Source organism: Syngnathus leptorhynchus, chromosome 3 (genome assembly GCF_054491065.1).
Source record: "Syngnathus leptorhynchus isolate UIUO chromosome 3, UIUO_Slep, whole genome shotgun sequence".
Lineage (NCBI taxonomy): Eukaryota > Metazoa > Chordata > Actinopteri > Syngnathiformes > Syngnathidae > Syngnathus > Syngnathus leptorhynchus.
This window is the reverse complement of record NC_141197.1, coordinates 19610569-19622858: the sequence shown is the minus strand read 5'-3', so window position 1 is coordinate 19622858 and position 12290 is coordinate 19610569. Positions and strand designations below refer to the sequence as shown.

The 12290-nt window shown below is 39.5% G+C and overlaps 1 long non-coding RNA gene across 2 annotated transcripts in view; it reads right to left on the bottom strand.

The window, feature by feature from the left end:
• LOC147059658 (uncharacterized) overlaps positions 1-12290 on the bottom strand; it is a 40829-nt gene that overhangs the window by 15361 nt on the left and 13178 nt on the right. Inside the window, exon 4 of one of the 2 annotated variants that reach the window (XR_015065684.1) lies at positions 1501-1653. The exons of the other annotated variant lie outside the window; for it this stretch is intronic. This is a non-coding gene — a long non-coding RNA (uncharacterized LOC147059658). Of the gene's footprint in view, positions 1-1500; positions 1654-12290 lie in introns of those variants that run through there. 2 annotated transcript variants of the gene reach the window in all.

Sequence of the window (12290 nt, the reverse complement as noted above, 5' to 3'; positions counted from 1 at the left end):
TTTTAACATTAATGCAGCGTGCTGTGGTTTTAAAATAGCAGTAATTCCTAGATTGTTTGCACATGTACAAATAACTTAGATTGGAAAAAATATGACGGCTGTTAGAATATAATAAACCCGATTTGAACCCAGAACCCGCTCGCTGTGAGGCAGACAGGCATGCATCGCCGGGTTGCTGACATTTTATCAGTACAATCAACTCGCCTAAAAAAAGAGAAATATGTGACATAGTAAACAAAGGACAACAACGGAGGACATCTGTTCTTTTTTCTTCTCAGTATGTGGCTGTTTATTACAAGGAGCGGACGAGCTTTGTTTGAGGAAAAAAGCCACATTATGTCTTCTTTGTACAACTCCATTCCCATTGTCACGTAGATGTCATGATTGAATGCGCAATTGAATTCACTATTCACAATAGAAATGAATGGGCTTTTGGTTTTCAAGCAAACAAAGGTAAACTAAAAGGATCCTTTTGGCGTGTGTTGGATTTATTTTTTTTCCCTCTGTAAAACGTTTCAAATTGGCTCCACCCTACCGCCACTCACCCCCACACCCCGAAAAAAAATAAACCTCACTAGCACACCCACTGCAACATCACTCAAGTGTCTGCACAGAAAATAAGATGTCAGGTTGGAAAATTCCCCTGCGCAACGATGATATTTATGTAAAAGTTATATTGTTCCGATGGCACATATATTTCACCTTCACACGCCATGAAGTTCATGGACTTTATGAATATGATTTTGAAATTGCTGTCAGATCACACATCCCTCACCTTTCTTCGGATATGCCGTGGATTTTACCAACAGTTGCATTTTGTGTGATGTGGATCTGTGACTATATGTACTGGATTGTTTATCTTTGTTATTCTGGAATATTTGCTATTGCCATCTTGTTTTATTCAGAACACGTATATTCTTAGTAATCTATGCCCAACATTAACAACCACTTCCTTGTTATTTATTCCAGATTGTAGTGATTGGAAAATGAAGCTTCGACTGTTTCATGAACCAGTTGGAATTTTTAACTCCTATATATGGCAACTTTGGTTTGAATGAAGCGGTGTTCAATTCAGCACAATATTGAACAGAGAGTGCTATCTAGACGGCTCAACAAAAATAACAGGTGCATGAAGCATATTGAAGCTTCATTCCCTCAATTACAATGCAGTACTTGTTCGACACCCAACTAATAAAATAAACTTTATTTAACTTTATTTATTTCACAATACTGATTTGCTGGTCCAATTTAAAAATTGCTGCCCAATTTAAAACCCCAAGCTCAAGACTGTTGCCAGTATCAGGCTATACTGCTCATTTGGGATCAGAACAGAGTTAACTATGAGATCTGCCGAAATCATACCCTCCTCAGGGAGTCGCCAAAAGTGAGTGAGATTTCCCAAGACCATTCGAGGCATCAGCTAAAATAAAATTAAAGATGCTTTGATGTTTCACAGAAGTCAAATCGACTTCAGTTAACTTTGGAATAGCTCCTGTGTTGTTTGAGCGGGGATTTCATCTTTGTGCTTCTAATGAGCACGCTGGTTCATACCTCCTGTTAAAAAACATTTGACTGGTCGCTTGGTTTCACTACAGTCGTCCAATAATTGGCCGTTCACGGTGCACATCTGCTGCTTCTTAACTCAAGAAGGTGCTGCGGGAAAAACATCACAAGATGTATTCAGGCTAACAAATTGAGCGAGAATGCTTCTGTGCTTTTAAGTCATGCTGTTGGTTCATGGCTGGGGGACTTACAACTTTAATCTATTTTTTTTCCCAACCACAGTGATTACAATGGAATCATTCCAGAGTGTGTCACGATGAGGCATTTCCCACGAAAGTGTTTGTGTGGCGTAATAGTCTTTTTAATTGTCAAAACTCACTGGTCAGCAAAGAAAACCGCAAAACACCACAAAATGTGTGATTAGCAATGTTCACCCAAGGCAACGAGGTTATTTTTCACAGCCATTTTATTTTTTGTTTGTGTGGTCGTTTGTTTGCAGGAATAAGCACAAAAAAAAACCTTTACAATATTTCCACAAAACTTGGTGGAATATGAAATACAGAATGACTTGCATTAACATATTGAGTCACCATCTTAGTGACAAGAACATTTGGGGACATAGACAATCACTCTGGGCAATTCTGACATACATTTATTTGGTAAAGTGCCTCATCAAATGTGAAATATGTTTCTGTCCGGCCTCTAAAAGCCTAAAAGCACAGCTGGAGTAGTGGAAGGCACGTTTATACATTCCCTGCCTCCAGGAAGTATTAACCACCGTTACTCTACAAGCTTTGAAGATTGTGCTGCACTTCACATTGCAATCCATTTAAAGATTCTCTCTTTGCTCAGCGTGAATTGCCACATCACATGATTTTATGATTGAAGCGCATTTTTGAAGCTTCACTTGTCAAGTCAAGTCAAGTCACTTGTCACAGCTATGCAACATTATACCGCGCTGTTCGGTTATATCTAATTCTCTGTTTAATACAATTGCAGAGCACCGTCGAGCTCAGTTAATGATTGCGATGACTGGTATACGGGTTCCTTTCATGTGACAGCAAGACAATGAAAATTGTATGACTTGGAAGCTCATTCAAAGGAAATAATTTTTCAACAGTCTCATTAGAATCGTCTAAAATCGTGTTTACATCCAATTTATCATGGAAAAGTGAGGAGTGCATTTCCAAGTATCAGTGCTGATAAGTGTCTGACCACTGATGACAGTCACGTGGATCATAATTGGACCTTTTTTTTTTTTTTTTTTTTTTTTAAACCCATGAATGTCAAATGACAACTCTCTCTATTTCAAAACAACACAGGAACCTTAGATGAACTTGTTTGAATCAAACTCATAAATATTGATGTAAGCAAGGAAATTGGAAAAAACATGGTCACAAAATTCATGCAGCATAAAAATCTCAAAAGTTAATCACATAACCATTTTTTTTTCTGTTAAGTGGTGGTGCAGTTTTAACGGGCCAGTGTGGCTTCCTAGCATCGAGCTAACGTGAGCAAGCCCACAGCATCTTATATATTAAATAAATATTATTTATACTGCATTGCTGACTTGTGTATTCCTCTCCAGTTAACAATAAATTGCTTAACTGTTAATTTGTTCTTGCTATATAATAATTGTCTTGCACTTATGATTTGTAATCACTGCATTCTTTCATTTTATTCGTAAGTCTGAGCAGAGACAAAGACTGCAAATGAGCAGAATTAGCTGTCAATTATGCATCGTTTGTTACATTTGTAAGGAAATGCTGTACGTATTGTCACCGTCAAGTAAAGAGCAATGTAATGTTAATTTTAATGTCATTAAGATAAAAAGTAACACAAACACGTCTTTTCAGCAGCACAGAACTGATGGTCCTGTGTTTGTGTGCACATAGTGTGGAGTACAGTAATCCCTCCTACTTCGCGGGGGTTACGTTCCAGACCCACCCGCGAAATGGGAATTTCCGCGAAATAGAAACTAGATTTTTTTGAAGTATGAGCCATAATTTTAACACTTCAGAACACTTAAACTGCTTTCTAAAACAGGATATTCTATTTTTATCGCTGACATCAACCAGCTCGCTGCTAGGGGACTTTCATATCAATGGACTGTGCGCTCCGCATTCATGCCTTAGCGACGAGACTAACAGTGTATCGCTATGTCCAGATGAAGGCCACCGCCGGTGGAGAGAACGCCCTGAAGTCACATGTGACGATAAAGTATACTGTACTGACTCTTTAATTTATTCATTTCAAAACAAGAAAACGACTTTTAAACGTAAGCTATCATTATTAAAGGAAAATGAAGAAACTCAAGTGGCCGCGAAACCTCGTGAAATGATGAAATTTCTGCGATAAAATAATTAATTTACGCATTTTTGAAAACCCGCGATACAGCGAAGCCGCGATAGTTGAAGCCGCGAAGTAGGAGGGATTACTGTATCTTTAAATTGTCTCACTTTGCTTCTACCTGACTGTCAGCCTCCTCACTTCTCAGATTCTTCATCTGTCTATTTTTCTCTGAAATCCATTCTCTCCCAAGTCCTCTAACTATCTGTGGCACATTCAACTTTTCTTCAGCTCTTTCAACTCTAGCTGGCCCTGTCTCAACGTCTAGCTCATTCTTGTTCAACTTTACGGTGCAAAAATAGGAAGCAATGTCTTTTTTTGCTCTTCATTTAGAAGTAGAGACAAAAATAAGCAAGCGGAATCCCCAATTATTATGTACGGGTGACCGTTGAGGGCTCCTTTAGTTTTGTGCTGCGACAAAGTTAACTAAAGCGAGTTGTATGATGCCTGTCCCCAGCTTGGTGGGTTCAATCATCGCCATCTAAGTTTTTCCCGAGGTAGCTGAGCGGAGAAGCAACAAGTCCAGACACCCGCGGCCAAAGCAGGAGGCAATTTGCATATTCGATGGGTTTCAACTAATGAGTAACAAATGTTTCAAGGGAGCCAAAGCAGGCGAAACGTAACAAATGGGCCGTGTGTTAGAGATATAGTGAAGATGCAGGCATGGGTGGGTTCATCCTTTCTGCGAGTGAATGATCATGTTCGTCCATCAGAGGCCACGGGCTATGCCGGAAGCTTGATGAGGCGTCGTCATTGTTCGCTTCATCAAAGATCGCACCAGCGACAGCAAGTTGGACCCCAAACAAGCCAGGAGGGAGGGGGCGAGGAAAGGCAGGTTAGTTGGGTGATGAGAAAGCACACACTCTTATTTTAAAAATAACTTTAGGAAATATCCTTGAAGTAATATTGACTTCAATTAATTCAAACTTCCTTTTCTTGCCTTTTCTAGCCCCCGCCAAGTGCACATGGGCATACGAAAAAGCTTTCATCATACTGTACAATCATAAGGCCTCGTGTGACTAATTCCAGTGCAAGATTATCTCCGAAGTTCTAATTCAAAAATTAATGAAAGATTGCAATAGCAAAATTCACCTTTCACCTGCCGGGCAAAGGTGCCTCAATTGATTTTAAAATCTATCGTCCATTCATCTGTTTTAAGAAGCCACAACATTTTTTTAGAAAGACTAAGAGGGATCCATTTCTGTCAGTGCCTCAACATCCTTCTGCTACGTTTCCTTAACCAATCTTGAATATGTACACAAAAATGCCATCAGTCCTCGCGCGCAGTCACATCGGTCCCGTCAACCAAGTGCAGTCAAAGCGCACATTCTCACTTACGAGATGTGAAGCAGACTCGAAAATTGTCACCATTTAGAAACTGTGCATCCCACAAGAGACTCCAAATCATGAAATTTTAAAAGCCCATCCCTCAAAGTCTAGGTGAATTGTTTTTTGTTCTATTTGCATCACGAGACATACCTACACATTCATTAACTCATTCACTGCCATTCCTGTTAATATCTCTGACGTCTATAGCCATCGATGGGAGTGAATGAGTTAATATGTCCTAAACTTTCAAACCTTATGGATGTAGAAATATGAGAAACACACGGAGTATATAAATAGTGATGCGCTTTGTGAACAGCTGCTTTCAGATGGTGGGTTGACTACATTCAATAGTATTTTGATTTCATAATGCAGCTGCTTGAAATAAAAAAAACAACATGCCCCCTGGCATACTGGCGTGCTGCCTGATGCAGCGCACCCCCCCCCCCCAAAAAAAATACAAAAACAGCTAACGTGTTGTTTATTTAATACCGCCTTGCCGTGATCATCCATTCATTCGTTCAATATTGGCAACATAACAGAAACGTGCACTGGAGCTCATTAGATTGTACAAATGAACGTGTCACATGAGTGTTAATGAGTGAGAAACGCAATTGTCCTTGCAACAAAGTAGAATCGCAACAGTGACGCTCTCCTGTGGGCCAAAGCAAAGAAACAAAATAATTCATCTATTTTTGACATCTAAATTCAGGTCAGATGGGAAGAACAGATCAGTCCCACAACACCTATTTGAACATTTCAATAATTTAAATAATATCTATGCTGTAATGGATATCGTGTCACTGAGCACGTGCTTTTGTTACTGGTGACCTCCCTTGGCCGGCCTATTGTTAGATTACTTGTTATATTAAGATATAATACAACGCGTATACAGCTCACTGCATAAATGCCGAAACAGCTCATTAGTCTTCATTTTCTTCACATTCCCTCCATCTCGCCTCCCTTTCAAGCTACTGAACAATAAGTTGAACATAAACTGTCCGTGTTGGTGTCCACATCCCCATCACACGTTTTCAATGTTTCGGTGTCACTGGCGTTGCTTAGCATAAGACTCCAATTAGATCCATTTTACCCTACTCCTTTTGTTTGAGTTACTTTCCCCTTTGGGACCTCATACACGCGGGACATAGCCAAGAAGACAATGTTGAGTTATTGTGCTTGAGGCGATGGTCCTCGAGCGCGCTTCACAAATGATCATTTCCCAATCCCACAGCTGAAGAGCGCAGTAATTGCTACGATGCATCCAGCAGCCGGTCCTTATCTGATGCTGTGACAAGAATGGGCCCGGTTCTGTGGCTCTCGCAGCCTATATAATTCGGTGAGGCTTGCATCATTTTCTGCTGGAGAGATGACCATGACAATGTCACCCGAGGGTCCCGGGGGCTGATTGGATGCACATCGAGGCCCGAAGCGAATAAATCACTTCTCCTCTGTTCAAAGTAGAAACATTAGCCCTATGGGTGACCAACCACTCATCATACTCACAAATGCGCACACACGCACACACACACACATACAATTTGCACAAACAATTACAGCCTTGATTCCCTTGGCACTAATCGGATACAACACAAGGCACATGCAATGTTCTGGTGAGACAATAATTAAAGCCTCTTCTGGTGTATTATGTGCCATTTTCCGGGAGGAAGAAGCTTTCGCTTGTAAATAAATATTAGACGAAACCACAACAACACTACTAAAATGAGATGAATTGGCACCTAATGCATGCTTTCCATATATGAACATTATTGATGTACTCTTTGAGAGTACATATGCAATAAATGTAAGTGCAAAAAAGTGAGCTCGCAAACTGGAATAAATAAATCAATAAATACATGAATAAATAAATAAATAAATAAATACATGAATAAATAAATAAATTATATATTTTTAATACCGTATTGCTAAATAATTTATAAAATCATAATTACTAGAACAAATTGTTACACAACAAACAAATCCTAAACAAAATCTGGGAAACTGTGCATGGAAAATGGTCAGGCAGGTAATGATTTCTCTGCTATTTAATTTGGTTTCATAAAACACTTTCGCGCCGAGAATTTATGTTGGTATTGGAGAACAATAGTAGTGTGAATGATTAAAACGCTCAGCATTCCCGCAGCCACAAAAAGTGTTTGTTCCAAATGAGTCCCCAACACAATGCCAAATACAACTATCGAACTATCCAAGTATACAATCCTCCACAGCCAATAACCTCATGCAATGCCAATAATAACAACTCTATAATTAATAAAAGTTGGCAACTTTTTAGAAACATGGCAGAACTGTTGTCTGCAGGGGAAAGTAATGATAACAATTACATTTTTCATTTTCTTTCCCAAACACACAACTGCACTGGTCTTCATTTCAGGGCTTACATCATCTTTTGCTGCAAATCCGCTACGGTAGGTTCCCCTGTGACCTTGAATATAACAAACAACAAACTTTAACAAAGGTATCTGCATTCTGGGTAGAAAAATACCAAAATGTATTATACAGTATGTATACCTAGCATAGGTTTATGGCAAAAAAAATACACAATATAATGTAGTGAAAGCAAAACAACAGGTTCCAAATTCCAAACATAGGTAGAACACATCAAGTGTCCTTGTGACAAGACAAGCGTGATCCCTTTTCTCTTCCTTCTTTACAATGTATAAGAAAATAATATTTATTTGAATTGTTAATGTGCTTGTCTTTCATTAAAAATTAATTTGTGTTAAAATGGTTTTTTCACAAGTTCATCCGTTGCTTTGGTGATGGTAATCATGATTTGGAAACATAACTTACTATATGAGTGATATATATGGAGTACAAGGTTTTAGTCCGATTCCCATACCGTACACAAAGTGGTGGTTGAATTAGATAAACTAAAAGAAGACGTCTTTGTTCTACGGCACTGAGCAATGGTAAACATGTCTTGCAAAGCTGCATGAATCAGTATTCTCCATTAAAACTCCTGATCAATGTTCATGATGAGCGCTGCAATGCCTGCAATATATTCCAGTCGATAATTTGGCTATAAAGTATGCAGTGTCAAGTTTTCACCACATTGACTCAATTGGCAAAGCAGCTCAGTAGAGGCAATTAAAATGATCATTGACTGGAGACAAAGTTGGCACACTGGGCTATTTAACACAAAGTATATGAAGGGCTAACATTGGCAATGTGACAAATTAGGCCACGCAAACCCAGATAATTTTATGGATGGACGGATATATACGTTCACAGGTTCTCACGTGTCAAAGTAAACCATAAGGTCTTGCACATGGTTACATACTCTGTTAGTATAAATATGCAGTAAGGTTCCGACACAAAGTATCCACTCCATGAGAGAAGCCAACCTTAAGTTTATTATTAGTGATGCTTGTTTGCAGGTTCACCCAGTGCGAACAGAGTGTGATCGCAGTTTGTGCACTTTCAGAGAGTCTGGCCTGTTCTATCCTGCTGAGTTTCCCTCATAATGACCACTCTTGGCTATGTGGAGAGAGAGAGAGAGAGAGAGAGACTGCAGTTTTGTTTCTGCTACATATGTTTGACTCAGTCGGTGGCATGAAGCAGGGGTCACAGTTTGTAATGCTGCGTGGAAAATAACAGTGTTAGCGTGAGTTCTGGAAAGGTATTAATTTTACGGAAGAATCCTTCGAGAGCCGAGTGTTGCTATTGCAAAAAAAAAATCTGACAGCTTCGGCCTGTTGGTCCCATGCTGCTATTGAGACGAGTGGATACAAAACAACTGCGCAGTCAGTTGCCTCACCACAAAATACATGCAAAGGAAAGACTCAAGAATGTCAAGCACAAAATGTTCTCGTAGAAAGTTTAAAGACGCCAACAGAAAGCAGCTTCTGGTCACTTGATTGCTAAGAGTTGATTGAACTTTTATATCAGGCACCTCAGGATATATATTGGTAAACTGGCAAAAGGCAAACAACAATGAATGAACCAAAGTATAATGTGGAATACAGTTTTAATGAATGCTTGACATCTCAGGGTAATTCTATCATTAAATAATGTTCATTTCATATTTATTTGCAATCACATTTTTCATTTATATGTGTTTGCGTTTCCACTCCTGCTAAATGAATAAAGATTAATTAAGCGTGACATATGCGCTACACCATCGAACACTGAATTTGCAACAGGGTAACTTTTGGTGATTTCATGTCATTAATTCTAGGAGTTGAGATTTAGAAAAAAAACTTTTGTCTTTCTAAACTTTATGTGTAAAAAGTGGAGGCATCTCCCAAAGTGTAGTTGATGCAACCCTTCTTTTTCACAAGTGTAACTTAATCATTGCAAGTGAAAAGATTGGACTCTGACAGTCTATAAGGTAAGCGGATGGGAATGCCACTTGCCATGCAGCAAACCTTTCTGATTTAATGAGTAGAGCACACTATATCAAGATGAAGTTTATTGTGATTTATCATTCTGATATGGCCATGTTAAAAGGGGATTGATTTTTGAAGGGGCAATAACTTTATATTATGACACTCAAGGAAAATCTAATATTGTGTATCCATTACAGATATGATGACAGACGTGTGTACGACAAATCAACATTTCCATGACAGTGTATGAAAAACAATACACTTATCCTCCTATGAATTACAAGACGGTGGTGCCTCTCGGGGAAGCCATCTTATAATCAGTTTGAAGTTGAGTTCACTGCCATCTTAATGCTAATAACTAGTGTGAGGTATAGCTCGAATAAATGATGCCAACTTAGAGACCAGCATGGCAATGATGGCAATGATCCGTTACTGTTAGAAATGGAAGAAGGTCTAATCTTTTTCAAAACACCTCCTACTCTGAAACACCCACACACAGAAGGGCGACTCCACAGTCTTAACTGTATCCGACTCATTACGTGTACATGGTTGAAGATAGATTAGAAGATGGCGAACCAGGGGAAAAAAAGAGGTCACAGCGACACGATGGCCTGATCTGCTTATTCCGGCAAAGAGACCAAATCGAACAAATAATACGCTCCCATGAGTCCAATGAGTCAACACCGCAAAACGTAGTGGTGTACATAATATACCATGTGTGCCACTGCCCCAATTCCGGGTTGCTTACAAACTCCTCATGAAAGTAGATCACCGAGTGGGTGGATTCACTCTGCCACTTAGTGAGCTTTTGTGTGCCGATTATGCCGCAAAAGGAAGAAAGGAAGAGTCACAATGCTGTCTCTGCTCACACAAATGGACGGCGCCGCCAAAGCAAATACTACGTATAATCGTCACCCAGGTGTTTGCTATCTACAAACACGAGAATCATCTTCTCATATTGCAACATCCGGCAAGCAATACTCTCAACCTTTGTGTTGCAGGATGAAATATTGATAGTGACTAATGTTTGAGTCTTACATCTTCTTGGGTGCCTGTTAAGTGTAGTGACATGGATGACACATACAAGATAGCATGTCTGGTGAATCATTAATACGAGGAACCATGAATACTGGATGGAGTATTCATCCAGTGAGCCACTAATAACATTCCGAGCCGAGGCTTTCTTCCCTTTGATCATTATTTCTATCCGTCTGTAAATTCTGTAGGCGCACTAGTCGACTGTCACTTTCATCACGTAACTCACATTTCAATAATAAAAGGGCATCATTAAATTTTGGGGAGGTGAGTCCTGTTGCAAAATGATGTGACAAAAAATATGTTTGTTTTCTCACACTAGTCATTTAAATATCCAAACCGATAATTAGATTTAAATTGATTTCAAGGGGCGGAGGACGAAATCTGATGGCAATTTGAATGTGAGTGTGAATGGTTGTTTGCGTCTCTAGCCTGTAATAGATGAGTGACCAACCCAAGAAGAATGAGCTCTCTTTTCATGTCCAGTCTAGCATGAGGCAGGGTCTAGATCACCGGTTTCAAACTCAAGGCCCAGAGAGCCAGAGTTTGAAACCCCTGGTCGAGATCTATGCAAGGGTGGGCTAGAGTAGCTTTTAGTATTTTTTTGGAGAGGCACACAGCTTGGCACAGCTCAAAATGGGCATTTTGCAGCATTGTGAGCCTGAACACAACCAATTTGACTTTCACAAGACTCAACACAAAGCATAATAAACCTATGAAGTTCTTTCTGAGTGAAGGCCGATTGTTTTGTTTGTGAAACTTTTTTGAAATTGAAGAAATTATGAGCAGATAATGGAAGTGGAAGATGGGAGCTGCTTACAATTGGCAAGGGGAATGCCTGGACAGAAAAAGCTCCAGGTACATATTGTAGCAGATGGCTATCAACTTAGAATTTTCACCCATGCATGCCAGACAGATGATGCTACAGGTGTGACAAGATGTCCAAACTGGATCCAGGCCCATTCCCGCTCTCATACTGCTCATCAATGTGCAATTTTCTTCCATTTTAACCTCCTGCCTTTTTCATCCCTCCTCTTGTTTTGCCTTTTATTCTACCTTGTTGCACTAAGATCCAAGAGCCAAAGATCAGTTGGCAACATGTACGGCACAAGTGATTGGAAGTCAACGGCGGCCAAGAAGAAAGCGGGCAGATCGGAACTCCTCAGGGCAGGGAGCGGTCCAGGTGGTTGCTCAAGCAGAAATCCAGCCAGTTGTTGACAGAGTGTGTGGTAAATCGGGAAGTGATTACATGGCTGCTTTCCTCATAATATGAAGAATTGCAAGGGTGTCCCCTCATTAAAAGTCGTACTGCCAATTATTTAGTAAAGGCTAAAGAAATAGCAGCAAACAAATGCGATTTAAAAAATAACATTTATATTAAAGACTACTAGTATTTTTATTCAGAATATTTGATAACACCGCTGATTTATTAGACATACTTTATTTTTAAGTCAACCTCATAAAAAATTAGGAGCGGTGTAACAAAACTGGCTTGCATATAATGCAGTAATTAAAATGGAGTACGTACTGTATAACATTATCACGCGCCATTACACCTGCTTAATACAAACGAGAGCTGATGCAGTCGCATCAAACTGCCTTTTTATAAACAGCCATTTGCAAAAGTATCCAAGTGCTGTGCATCTGACTGAAAGCTTCAACCTTATTCAATCGTGCAGGTTTTTTTTTTTTTTCAGCTGGTGAATAAGAGTAAATAAAATTCAATTA